Here is a 15,005-nt window from a genome sequence, read left to right as displayed (position 1 = left end):
TGTCGCAAGAAGAAAAAGTGAATCTTACTGTCGTCTTGCGAGAAATCAAACGTCTTTGCCTGGCATTACCATGAGATGCCTGGCTTCGATCCTCAAGTTCTAGTCCATCGTCTCAGCATCGGCCCATCCGTCAAGCCTGTTATGCAGAAATCAAGGAGGTTCAAGCCTGATCTTGAAATGCATATCGATGCTGAGATAAGCAAGCTCAGGCAAGCAAGCTTCATTTGTGAGTTCAAGTACCCAAATGGCTGGAAAATGTTGTTCCAGTCAAGAAGAAGAACAACCAAATTAGGGTTTGCATTGATTTTCGTGACTTGAATGATACTTGCCCGAAGGATGACTTCCCGTTGTCGTTTACAAAGATGCTCATTGACTCCACAGCTCACTACCAAACCTTCTCCTTCATGGATGGATACTCTAGGTATAATCAGATACGGATGGCATCAGAAGATGAGGAAGCCACCGCATTCTTGACCCAAAAAGGGGTCTTTTGCTACACAATGACGCCTTTCAGGTTTGAAGAATGTAGGTACTATGTATCAGAGAGCAATGACGACCATCTTCAAGGACATGATGCACAAGGAGGTGGAATGTTATGTGGATGACTTGGTGGTGAAATTCGAAACAAAAGATGCTCATATGCGAGACCTAGAAAAGGTGTTCAAATGGTTACGCCTTCATCAGCTCAAGATAAACCCGCTAAAATGCACTTTTTTGCGTGCGTTCACGGAAGTTCTTGGGGTTCATTATTAAACACAGAGGGATAGAAATTGTGCCTGTCAAGATCAAAGCAATCCAGGAAATGTCGCCACCAACTACATTGTGAGGGTTGCCCTCCCTTCAAGGACAGCTGGCTTATATCCGCAAGTTCATCTCGAACCTCTCAAGTCACTGTAAGCCTTTTACGCACCTGTTAAAGAAGGATACCCCATTCATCTGGGATGAACCAAGTCAAGCAGCGCTTGATTACATCAAGCAGTATTTACTCAATCCTCCATTGCTCTCTACACCGACGTAGGGAAAACCTCTCATCTTGTACGTGACCGCTCTTGACGAGTCACTTGGGGCATTATTGGCACAGAAAAATGATAAGGGGAAAGAGTCCGCGCTATATTATCTTAGCCTCAATATGTAAGGGGCTGAGAAGAATTATCCCCCCATCGAGAAGATGTATCTGGCCTTAATATTAGCATTATAAAAGCTACGTCATTACTTACTCGGTCATGAAGTTTCTCATGGCACTTCCGTGCTTGTCAGGATGCCTTGCTAAGTGGGCATTATTGCTCATGGATTTCGACATCAACTATGTACCACAAAAGGCTGTCAAAGGTCAAGCTTTGGTTGATTTTCTTGCAGCACATCCAGTACCAATAGAATCTCCTTTATCAAGCGACCTCCCTGATGAAGAAGTATTGTGTGCAAAGATTGCTCATGTGTTGGAGATGTACTTTGACAGAGCCCTCCAATCTGATAGAGGAGGCGCCAGAGTGGTATTCATGACTCCAAAAGGAGGGATACTTCCTCTATCCTTCTCTCTCACCAAAGTTGGTCCCATAATGAGGCGGAGTATCAGGCCCTTACAATCGGGTTGGCGATAGCCTTTGATTTAGACTTGGAGCATATCAATATCTTTGGCGACTCTTTGGTCATTCGGCAGCTTAAGGGGATCTATGACGTGAGGAAGGACACTCTCAAGCCTTATCACGATACTGCAAAATCATATATGGCTCAATTTGATGATGTATCCTTGAGCCACATCCCCAAGAGATTAAACTAGCAGGCTGATGCACTCGCAAAGCTCGGAGCTAGCATTCAACTGTCCTCAACAGGTCCCACGCCCATTTGGGCAGCAAAGTGGAGGCACATTGAATTGAGAATTGAAGTGGATGCAGATGATGAGAAAATTCTCTTCCTTGAGTGCCCACCTTATCCATTCAGGGCACTTTTATCAGCCAAATAAGTTATTAAAGCTGAGCAGGAAATGGCACAGAATCAAGGAGCTGACGTTCAGAAACAAGAACCAGAATTGTTCGATCCAATATGTGTGGAAATTGAGTAGGTAGAAGATTGGAGAGAGCCCATCCTTAACTTTATAAAGCACGGTAGACTGCCTGAAGATCATGCTGAGCACAATAATGTGTGTCGAATGTCAACCAAGTACACCCTCTATGAAGGATATGCTCTCTTCAAACGGTCTTTTCATGGTATTCTTCTCAGATGCGTAGATGCACAGGAGACAAATAAGGTGTTAGAAGAAGTACACTCAGGTATTTGTGGACAGCATCAATATGGCCCTAAGCTCTATGAACGAATACACGGATTGGGGTATTATTGGCCTTTGGTGGCTGCTAATTCCTTAAACTATGTCAAGAAGTGTTAGGTGTGCCAAATACACTCGAGCCTTATTCATCAGCCTTCAAGGCCCCTACACCCTACAATGGCATCATAGCCCTTTTCTCAATGGGGAATGGATATCGTAGGACCTATCGACCATCCCTCTGCAATGGGTCATGTTTTTATTTTAGCAGCAACAAACGATTTCTCCAAGTGGGCTGAAGCGTTTCCCCTTAAGCCAGTTCTTGGGGCCACAATTGAGAACTTCGTGTGGCATCACATCATATATCGATTCGGGGTACCAGACCAGATTATATCTGACAACAGCCCTCAATTCAGAAGTCATCACATTGATCGCTTAATTAACCAGTTCAATTTCAAATGGAAGTACTCAACTATGTCCCACCCTCGAGCCAACGGATTAGCTGAGGCTTTCAATAATACCCTGTGCAATGTTTTAAGGAAGTTGGTATCAAAGTCAAAGAAGAATTGGCATGAGAAGCTTCCTAAAGCACTATGGGCCTATCGCACCACCACACAGCATGCCACCGATTCCAATTGAGATTCAACTCCCCTCATTACGTGTCGCCATACATCAAGGACTAACTGAAGATGAAAGAGTCAAGATTCGTTATCAAGAGCTAGATGCACTTGACAAAAAGACATTGAAAGCTCAACAGAACATCAAACTCAATCAAGGTAGAATGAAGAGGGCCTTTGACAAGTCATTCAAGGTTCGCTCATTCGCTCATGGGGACATGGTTCTAGTTGTCAAAAGGCCGATCGTTATGCAAGGATGTCACAAAGGGAATTTTGAACCTAAGTGGGAAGGCCCCTTCATAGTCAAGAAAGTCTCGCCAAATGGGGCTTACACGTTGGCACATCCTGGTGGAGAAGAAGCAATGCCCCCCATCAATGGGCGATACCTGAAGAAGTATTATCCCTAATATACCCTCAAAAGGTTCAATGTGCAATAGAAATTGAGTAAAAAACAAAAGAAAAGAAAAGGAAAAGGAAAAGGAAAAGAAGCAAGACATATCAACAAAGTTCAACTATTTTTACTGCATTAGAAGAGGTTACAAATTACAATCAAAACCCATTATCAGGGAGATTACAGATATATATTATTAAGCATTGCTCTTGTATTTGAGCAAAAGAGAACAGTTGACCCCTAACACTGCTCTTGCATCTAAGGAGAGGACAGTTACATGTTAAAATCTGCTCTCACATCATAAGAAGGAAGAAGGGTTTTAGATCAAGTTTAGCAGAGATACAAAGCAAACCCTTCTGACAAGGAGCTGGCCTATGATGGAGAGCACACCCTCTTCACAATATGTACCCTTCCACAGAACAACATGGAGTTCACAGTTGTGCTGGAGGACTTGGATTCCAATAGAATTCATAAGCCTGGCCTTACCATTGGTCACCACCCTTTGCCTACCCAAGTCATCGTCGTGCGTGACCATCGCCACGTATGACTTAGCGTCATGCGTGATCATCGCCGCGCATGACTCAATGCTGTGTGTGGTCATCACCAGACGTGATTCAGCACAATGCACAATCATCATCATGCACAACTCATTGTCAAGCATGACCACAGCTAGACATGACGAGCGCCGTGTGCAATCTATCGTCGTGCGTGTTGGCCTATGACCGATCAGATGCGCTGTGACCCTTCATCTCCCGAGCTATTATTCAACTCGCTGTGACCCTTCAGTTCCCATGACCTTCGATTGTATATGACCCTTTGTCTCCCTAACGGCCATCTACCTTCCCCGAGACCTCTTGTCTCCCCTTTGTACCGGTTCACAATCCCGCGACCCCCTGATTTCTCACCGAGAAACTTCTCCACTCACTAGAAATCCATTGTAGAACCTTTCCACTTTCTCCACACCATCGAAACGGAAGATCTCTACTACACCTACAATTTCTTTTCCGGTCTATAACCACTGTCGAAATCCCAATAGACCCCAGCACCCCTTGTCCTCTTCGCCTTGACAACAGTAATGCTCCCCTAATCACTGCAGCCCTCTGCGAGCGTTCTGCCGAAATCTCTCGCTACTCTCTAGACTTCTAACCTTGCCTCTAAGCATCACGTTCTTGTCGAAATCCTCGTTGGGGAGTTTTCCTCTCTCACTACTAAAAAGCCCATTGACATTTTACCTTCGATAAAATGGTGAAAAGGGGTTTTACCCCCTTATATAAACGATGCTTCCCCAAAGTGCCCTAAGCAAATTGAAAATGACAAACAAGTCCCTGAAGGCCAAATGGCAATGGGAAGGATCGGGCCGGGTTCAGGCCTCAAAGCTCAAACACAGGTCACCACCGCCCATGTAGCAGCAAGCATCAAATGGCGATGAGCAAGACCGAGTCGGGCTTAGGCCCGAAGCCCGAATAGAGGTTAACCACTGCCCATGAAACCCCAAGCATCAAATGTCAAAATAATCAAGACCAGGTCCAGCTTAGGCTTGAGGCTCGAGCTGTGACTAACATTGCGCGTGAAAGACCATTCAGCGACGTTTGTGCAATTATCTCTCATGCTAGCGCTGCGTGTGTTACCACCACCCATGCTAGCATCACGTGTGTTACCGTCATGTGTGTTACCACTGCTCATGCTAGCGCCACGTGTGTTACCACTGCCCATGCTAACGTCTCGTGTGTTATCGCCGCCCACATTAGCACTGTGCATGTCTGAGCCTAGCTACCACCGTGCATGTTTAGCCACTACCCCAGTAGAGTTACACTTGTGCCCCGGCCTGTCATCCTCAGTGGAGTTATGAGCATGCCACTGACCTTCATCCCTAGGGAGTCACACTCACCCCCTAATTTCCAGTGAAGGTCCACTTCCATTTGCCACCCCTCGCCGAGCCACCATCTCCTTCCGAGCCCTCTGCTTATGCATGGCCTCAACCATTTTATCCCCAGGGAGTCGGATTGCCATTCCCCATGTAGCTTTGCCTACATGGCAACTCACACCACGGTCTAGATGCACGACCCTAAACTGCATGGTCCAAATTATACGACCTTAAACTGTAGCGGAGGTCTAGTTGCATGACCTTAAATTGCGTGGTCCTAGCTACATGACTTTAAATTGCATAGCCATGGTCAAAACTATATGACCTTAAACTGTAGCAAAGGTTTAGTTGCACGACCTTCAACTGCATGGTCCTAGCTGCAAGACTTTAAACTACATAACCACGGTCCAATCTATATGACCTTAAACTATAGTGCACGTCTTGGTCGCATGCCGTTAAACTGCTTTGCACAGGTCCCAGTGGCAAGACTTTAAACACACCCCCACACATGTGCACATGCCCTTTACATGCATCTTCATGCACGCCCTCCCTAACCGATCGGTTCGAATGTGCACACCACCTTCATTAACTCCCCAGTAAATCCATTTTCCTTCATTACCATTCATCGTTCTCCAGTAAGTCTCACCCATGCTCACAAAATAACGGTGAGCCATCCCACCCTCTATACTCACCATCAACTAGTGGGTCACCACTATCCACCTTCCATATCAACATCATCCATCTTTCACATGCAGCCTCTTGGCATCTCCCCAAAGTGAGTCAAACCACCACCATACTCACTCCATGGCCTCCACAGATTGTCATCAATCTCCACCACGGTCCAGCTGTATGACCCTAAAAACTATAATGCATGTCTTGGCCACATGACATTAAAAGGCTTCCCACAAGTCCCAAAGTCATGACCCTAAACACGCCTTCACAAAAAAAAAGAATAACGGGCATGGTGTACACCTGCAAAAGGGAACGCCATGAGTAAAAATGACGAACGGACATGGTCACAAAATCATGAGTATGAGAGTTTCGTTAAAATAAAAACATGTGCACTTGAAAACTCAAAAGGGCATCATGGGTAAAAATGGAAGAATAAAGGTGGACATGGTCGAAGGTCATGGGGAAAAGAGCCCTGAATGAAAGGAGGTTGCTGAAAATCGTCTCTACGGTGCCACTTCCCAAGTCCAAGCGAAAACTCGCAAAGGGCGTTGGACCAATAAGCAGGTTGATGCAGCACACACCTCATGAGTGGCTTCAGCTAGCATTCAAAAGAAAAATCCCTGGTGTCAGAATGTCATTCTATCATAACCCAAAAATACGAGATTCAAGAAGAATCCAACAGCCTGAGTCCGTTCACGAAAGGACCCAGAAGTCAGAAGAATCGCCAAGACGGCAGGTCAGGGTCCATGCTAAAGGACCGCATTCTCAATAATCCAAACCAAAAGAATAAAATCACAATGGCATGCCAAAGACATCCCCAAAGGTTCATAACTGTCAAGCTAGGTAAAGACTTTAGGGTGGCGCCTCACCAAGAGGTCACCTCTCCAAAACCCCTCCCTAGCTGACAGGCCCAGACTTTTGGGACAAGCCAAAAAAAAGTCCCCCAACTGGACCTGACAGGATGGGACCCACAGAGGTATCCTGCTTGTCAAAAAGCAAACCTGGTGTAGCAGCACATACGCCCACCAAGGGCTCCTTGGCTATCTATTCAAAACATAGCCACCAAAGGACACAAAAGACCCTAAATGATTAGAAAGAAAGCCTTTAATCAAGGCACCCGACTGCCAGACAAGCCTGGATTCTGACCAACTGGGTCTACAAGCTTTTAAAAGCCCCCAGCTGTTGGAACTCGAAAAGAGCTCCTGATGTGGATGATGGACATTCCATGAGATGTCACCCACCAGTAACTCAAGTCTCTTCTCCCCCAAAGTCTCCATAGATGGATCTGCAACAAATGCATCCAAACGTCTGAGCATCCTAGTTACAGCATTACGTGGATATCTCCTCGGCATATAGGTGATCCTGTGGCTAGGAAGAAAAAAGTAATAACACCGAAGGAAATTTTTTTAATCTTGTCCTTCTTGCTTCACTCAAAGCACAATAATTGGTGGGACAAGCTGTTTGAACACATTTTTTAGCACCTTGGGTCCCCGATGCAGAATAGAAGAGAAGTCGGTCAATAAAGCCCTAACATACAGTGTAATTTTTTACAGTCTCAAAATTTCCCTAAAATAGGTGAGAATATTCCTAAGCAATTTAAAAGTCCACCTGCCAAGTTTCTTCACAATTCGACATGTCTAAGATAGTGCAGACAAAGAAACAGTTTCAAAAAAATCGGCCTCTAACACCCTATAACGGACCCCATAACTAGAACTCTATTTTCGGTGCATCAAAAGGTCGTGGGAAGGGGTGGTTGAGTTTCAACTTAAACGAACGGTTGGATTCAGCACATGAAGGCATCAAAGTTGCTACAAATTCTGACCAAAAACCCAAGATGGAAAAATCTTCGTTCCAGCACGAAATCGAGCTGATTTTGTTGCAACGCAATCATGACAGCATGCTCGATGCAATTCAACAAAGAAATCAAAGAAATACATCAAGGAACGAGTACACTATCAATCAGGGTAATTCAAATAAATTTTAATTTTCATCAATTAGGGTAACTTTTGGGCATCCACAATGTTTCGGGCCCAACCCTATAAGTACATGTTAAACCCCATTGTAAATGAACCTTCAGTTTGATGAATAAAATTCCGAATTAAGCTTTGAGATTGAGGGCCATGTCTAGGGGAGAGAGAGAGAGAGAGAGAGAGAGAGAGAGGGAGGAAAGAGAAAAAAGTCTGGTATCCCTACATGAAGGTAATTTTTTCTCTCCTCCTCTTTTCTCTCTCCTCCTCTTTTCTCTCTCCTCCTCTTTTCTCTCTCCTCCTCTTTTCCCTCTCATTTTCTTTCTTTCTCTCTCCTCTTCCTTCTTTCACTCTCCTCCTTTTTTTCTCTCCCTTCCCTTTCTCGACATGAAAGGCAGCAAGCATCGTCGAGCATGTCGCACTTTTCATTTATCTCTCTTCTCTCTTTCATAATCTTCTCTCTTCTTTCTTCCTCTCACTGCTCTCTTTCCTCTTTCCTTCCCCTTCTTTCTTAGTCTTTCCTCTCTTACCTAATCATCTTTCTTTGTCTCTCCTTCCCTCTCTATTCTTTCATGTCTCTCTTCTATCTCTCTCACTTTCATGACAGACGATGGAACCCATCCCCGTCCATATTCTCTCTTACTCTCTTTCTCATCCCATGGACGGCGGAACCCTATCACCATCCATGCTTCTTTCTTTCTTCTCTCTCCTTTGACATGGATGGTGGAACCCCATCGTCGTCTGTGCTTCTCTCTTTTCTCTCTCCTATCATGGACAGCGGAACCTATCATCATCCATGCTTCTTTCTCTTCTCTCTTCTCTGTCATGAATGGCAGAGCCCCATCACTTTCCATGCTTCTCTCTTTTCTCCCTTCTTTGTCATGGACAGTGGAACTCCATCGTCGCCCATGCTTCTCTCTTTTCTCCCTCCTCTATCATGGGCAGTGGAACCCCACCACTGTCCATGCTTCTCTCTTTTCTCTCTCCTCTGTCATAGACGACGGAAGCCCATCACCATCCATGCTTCTTTTTATTTTCTCTCTTCTCTGACATGGATGGTGGAACCCCATTGCCGTTCATGCTTCTTTCTTTCTTCTCTTTCCTCTAACATGGACGGCGGAACCCTATCGCTATCCAATGCTTCTTGCTCCTCTGCCATGGACGGCGGAACCCCATCGTCGTCCATGTTTCTTTCCCCTTTCTCTCTTCTTTCTTCTCACTTCTCTCTCCTCTCTTCTTTCTTCTCTCTCTCTCTTCTCTCTTCTCTCTCTTCTTTCTTCTCTTCTCTCTCTTCTCTCTCTTCTCTCTCTTCTTTTTACTCTTCTCTCTCTTCTTTCTTCTCTTTCTTTTTTCTTCTCTCTTCTCTCTTCCCTCTTCCCTCTTCTCTCTTCTCTCTTCTCTCTTCTCTCTTCCCTCTTCTCTTCTCTTTCTTCTCTCTCTTCTTTCTTCTCTCTTCTCTCTCTTCCTTCTTTTCTCTTTTCTTTATTCTTTCTTCTCTCTTCTCTCTTCTTCTCTCTTCTCTCTCTTCTCTCTCTTCTCTCTTCTCTCTTCTCTCTTCTTTCTTCTCTCTTCCCTCTCTTCTGTCTTCTCTCTTCTCTCTCTTTTCTCTTCCCTCTCTTCTCTCTCTTCTTTTTTTTCTTTTTTTCTCTCATCTCCTCTCTCATTCCTTCTCTATTTTTCTTCCTTCTTCTCTCCCACTATTCTTCTATTTCTCCTTCATCTCTTCTGATTTCTCTCTATTTCTTCTCTCTCTTTTTCTTCCTCCTCTCTCGTTTGACCAAGGGATGGGTTAAGTCTAGCACTATTATGGTAGTCTCGTCGTCGAGTAGTATTGTCACCATGCTGGTCTGAGTTATCATGCCCGTCTTGCTGCCACGACAAACAGGCCTTCTTATCAGACTGGTTATTGTTTATTATGTCTTCGAGTAATATTGTCACCATGTCGATCTACGTTACCGTGCCCATCTTGATACCACGCAAAATCAGCCATCGTACTGGTCTAGTAGCCCCATGTGTTAGGCTAACCACTTGGTCAAATTCCTCTTTCTTCTCTTCTCTTTCCCTTATTCTAATTCTTTCTTCTCACCTCAATCTCTATCCTCTTATTCTTCTCTTCCTTCTTTTGAATGCTCATGCTCGTGTGCATTCGTTTAATGACAAGGTGAGGTCTCTTAGCCCACTTGTCATGTAAATTATCTATGTGTGTGTGACTACAGAAACATGAGAGTACATGTCAAGGGAGGCGATTTTGAACCAATTGTAGGACTGGGGGGCTTTCCATCGTGATCTAAGAGGGCACACGTGCGAGTCAGCCTAAGTGAGTCATGGATCTAGGTGAGGTGTGTCCCGCTTGACACAAAATTCCTCTCTCATCGGTTGGTGTACCTACCCTTGTTTCTTAACAAGGTTCCCGAGGGAACGATCTCAAGTCTTGGGTTCTCTCTGAAACCCGAGACACATGCCACCAGGTCATCACGACTCGGGGGCGAGATTGAGGCATCTAAACAACTCCTTCTTTTCTTTGGCGGGCATAATGGCTAAAATAAAAGGGAGTCTTGGGTCAGATTCATTAACCATGTTTAACTCCTCAAAATCATCAGCTGTGGCTTGACCACCATCCTCCAACACTTCTGAAGCTTCTTCTATTTCCTCTTTGTCAAGAAGTATGGGATCAGAAGTCTGTTCATTCACTTCGAATACTTCAACTTCTAGTTTCATGGGTGAGGATTTGTCTTCCACCTTTTCCATCCCCGAACCTTCAGGTTCTTGAGAAGTTTGGAGAACTTCTTATTCTTCTAAATGTTCTTGAGAAATGACCTCTTAAGTTCTAGGTTCAGAGGGATATGGTGACAATTCTTGAGATATTGTCACGTGAGAGGTTTGGTCGGTGAAGAGCGGCCATGGGGGTAAGTTAACATGCCCGAGGTAACCAAGGCTTTGCTTTTGAGTGTGTTGAATTGTTGTGGTCTCAATAACTGCAAGGGGTTTAGCATCCCCTTACCATCATTCAACCCCTGATTGCTGGATGGCTCATAGTCCATATTCCTCATAATCTGATGAGCTTTAGAACTGTATAAATCCCACGAATACATTACTGCAGTGTCTATATAGGGATTACTCTAGGGCTTTTTTTGGGCATCCATGCCCCGAGTTTCTAGAGCGAAACCGGGTGGAGGAGTGGAAGTAGGTTTTGGAGGCATCACTTCCTTCATCTTGGCTTCTCCTTTTCTCGTGATTTCAACTTGATTGAGCAAATCTTGTACCTGTTCTTTCAATTCAATGATGGTAACTTGTCTTTGAGCCTCATATTGCTGTGTAAAAGTGTCGATGAAGTCACGAGAAGGAGAAGAAGAGGGGCTTCTCCTCACATTCTGATCGACAACCCAAGTTTTCATAACTGGGGTTGGGAAGCGCAAGATCTTTTGAGAGTCTTGCATGTAACTGACCCGGTCTATGAGGCAAGCATGATCCTTCTCCCTTTCAGGGACTGGGATATGCAAAACCTCTGGTATCTGCAAGACCTTGAAGTGATCTTGTGGGTAAAGAGGTGATGAAGTGAGGCTTCCTCCCTTTCAAGGACTGGGATATGCAAAACCTCAGGAATTTGCAAGACTTTGAGACGGTCTTGCGGATAAGGAGGTGAAGAGTTGAGGTAAGCATTACCTTCCTCCCTTTTGAGGACTGGGATATACAAAACCTCAAGACTTTGCAAGACTTTAAGATGGTCTTACGGATGAGGGGTTGAGGTACAGGGCAAGCATTATCTTTCTCAATGTGCTGGACCTCTGGTATTTGTAATACCTCATGCTGAGTTTGGGTATAACGGACTTGGGGGGTAAAGTATGCATCATTCTCCTCTCTCATAGAGGCTGGAATGTGCAAGACTTTTTGGTCTCTTTCATCCTGATGTGCTGCCTCAGCTTCTAAGAAGAGAATGGGGATATACACCACCTTCATGTTGCCATGAGCATAAGTGACTGTTGGTGTTAGCGGGCTCGAATCAGTGGTTTCCCCCTTAACTTGTTCAATCTGAGCCACTACCGAAATGGGCTCTTGTGAGGATGGAGTAGAGGAGGAAGCTTCTTCTTTATGGTCTTGATACACCACTTTTTTTGGGGAAGTGGGCAAATTCCCCTCGATGGTTGTCAAAGGGATCACTTTTCCACATCTCTTCTCTTCTTGAAACATATGACTAAGAGACCCTGCTATATCTTCCACGTCTTCATGAGAGGTTTGAGCAGTCTCCCTCAAGTTTGGGCTTGTAATGGCTTTCATAGGCTCTCTTAAGTATCTATAATACTTGACTTCGTCGACTTTAGGAAGGATGGCTCCTTAGTTCACCACTGGTTTTGGAGATGTAGAGTTTGCTACAACCGCCAAGGAATGACGGTTGTAGTTGTGGGAGTAGGGAGAGAAGGTTGGTTGAGTTGCGCAGCCAGAGTGGGTGTGGGTAAGATAGGGCGAGATGAAGTTTGAGATAGCTCAGTAGTTTTGAAGAAGGAAGGTGAAGAATTTGAGTAAGGAACTGGGGTGGTCTTGGGTATTTTAGGAGAGGATGTGGTGTTTGAATGGGAGTAGGTGAGTTTGGATAGGGAACCAATGGTGGTCCGAGATATTACATGAGTTTGGGTTGAGCCAGTCTTTGGATTGGATTGAGTCTCCTTCATGACCTCAACCTCATTCGATCAAATGAGGCTGCTTTGCTTCCCTCTTGAAACACCAGCATATGACATGCTTCATAATTTCAAGAACCTTTTCCCTTTGAGTTCTTCCATAGCTCTCCTAGATCAGGGGCTGCCTGCCATTGAGGTTTCTTTTTAGAATTTGGTTTTAGAAGCTGATTGAATACCTCTTCTGGGGTAGGACAAGGCTTGTCTTTTTTGGCAGGAAAGGATATAGCGTCTATAAGATTTAAGAATATATCCTTTGGAGCTACCATCTTTCTTATCTACTTACTATGTCGTTTACTAGTATTGCAAAGTTTGAGCTCTTCATTGAGAGCCTCAAAATCTGGGCACTCCATGGCAAGCTCAGAGATAGATTTTGAGAGAGAAGAAGGGTTTGAAGAATCAGGGATAGAAGAAGAGAGAGAGCTTTTAAGATTGTCACTTAAATTGGACCGAACCAAGGAGCTTTTGGGGTCATCACCAGAATTTGACTCGAAGAGGATTTTAACATCTTCACTTTCATTAAACGTAATCGATGACCTTTTAACATCATAAATCCTTGTTGAATGATTGCAAGGGATCTTTAAGGTCTTTACCCTGCATGGACCGTTGAGGAGTGGTTTTAGAGTCTTTACCTTTGTTAGACTGTTCTGGGGTGCTTTTAATGTCCTCACCTATATTAGATGGGTTTTGAATTACTCTCATAGTCATGCATTGACCACCTTAGGCAAAAAGAACTTGCTTTGGGACACAGTCATACAAAGTGGGAAGAGGGGGAGTAGGGGGAAGAAGTGCCGCTTCAATTGGTAATTGGGGAAGTTTTGTCTTTTGGCTTTGAGCTTTTGAAGGTCGTTTGTTCTTCTTCTTTCTCTTGATAGGTATGACCTTTCAGGTTCGTGGCATGGGAGCCATTGTTTGAACACATTTTTTAGCACCATGGTCCTTGATGTGGAATAAAGAGGAAGCCGGTCAATAAAGCTTGACAAAACAGTGGATTTCTCGACAACTCTAAGAATACTCCCAGAACTGGTCAAGATCTTCATAAGTACTCCAAAAGGACACCTGTCAAGTTTCATCACAATCCGACACGTCTAAGGTAGTGATCACAAAGAAACCATTTCAGAAAAAATGGCCTTCAACACCCTAAAACGGGCCCTGACAACTAGAACTATATTTTTGATGCGTCAAACAGCTGTGGGGATCACCGCCATTAGATCCAGCACGATCGAAAACTCTTAGGGTCAAGTTTTGGCATAATCAGACACTTTAAGACAAAGTTATGAGGAAAACACTGAAATAGGAGGAGCTGCTCACTATTCCCGTGTAGCCACCCTATACCAAAACACCATTCAAGATGACTATTTTCACAATCACAAGCAGTGACTTTCGGAGCCCATATCTCACTCGTCCCAATTCTGATCGCGCTCAAATTTTGTGAGTGTGTTCGTCATGTCAAAACGAGCGTTTTGATATGTAGTACACCCCATGACGACACACGAGCAGGGAGAAAAGCTAGAGAAAATTTATTGATTCGTGAAGAAGTTGCAGAAAATTCAGCAGCGACATGCCTCGCTTGAGCAGCCAAATCATGGTGTCGTGCATCAGATCGACACAAAACCAATTCCAACATGTGCGTAAGGCTAGGGCTACCATTGGTCCAAACCCCGTACAAGATGAATGGTTGGATTTTACACACAAACGCGATGGAGTGAGTGTAAATTCCGGTCGCCGGATTGTTGATTCCGGTCAAAACCCAAAAGTTGTGAAATCTTCGTTCGGGCTCAAAATCGCATCCCGTTTGTTGCCACATGATCGTGACGGCAAGCTCAGTGCACTGCATTGAATAAATCATAGAAAAACATCAAGGAACGAGCACTTTATCGATCTGAAGTTTTTAAGATTCATACAAATTTCAAATCTCATGATCGTGGCCTAAAAACACGTTCCATGGCTCGAAGTTGGTATCAAATTGATGGCCATATTGAGCCCTACAAGAAAACAATCATCTTTTGATCAAACAAGCATCAAAGCAATCTCGGATCAGTCATGGAAGATCATGCAAGTTCTAGGGCAGTAGTAGAGACAGTTCTGGAATTCTATCTATGTTAGGCAGGGGCAAAACAGTCTTTTTATACCGAATTCTTTTAATTCAAAATAATTATAATTATCATCAATTAGGCTAGTTTTTGGTATCCACCTTGGGGCCCCCGCTCAATAAAGGCCATGCAAGTAGTGGAAATTCTAACTATCTCAGAACAGCCCCAGAACTAGCCAAAATCTTCATTAAGTCTCTCAAGAGTATTTTGCCAAGTTTCGTCACATTCCAACATGTCTAAGGTAGTGCAGACTGAGAAAACGTTTTGGCATAATCGACCTCTAGCACATTGAAACGGACCCATATAACTAGAGCTATAGTTTCAGCATTTCAAATTGTTACGAAACCACTACCATTGGATCCGGCATTGTTGAAAACCCCTAGCGGTCAATTTTCAGCTCAAACGGACATTCTAAGCATAAGTTATAGGTGAAAGAGTGAAACAAGAGAAGCCACACGCTATTCACGTGCGGCC

The sequence above is a fragment of the Amborella trichopoda genome, chromosome 13, assembly GCF_054954075.1.
Source record: "Amborella trichopoda isolate Santa Cruz 75 chromosome 13, AtrichopodaSantaCruz75HAP2 v2.0, whole genome shotgun sequence".
Classification (NCBI taxonomy): Eukaryota; Viridiplantae; Streptophyta; class Magnoliopsida; order Amborellales; family Amborellaceae; genus Amborella; species Amborella trichopoda.
The sequence above is the reverse complement of the archived record's forward strand: the minus strand, read 5'-3'. Positions refer to the sequence as shown.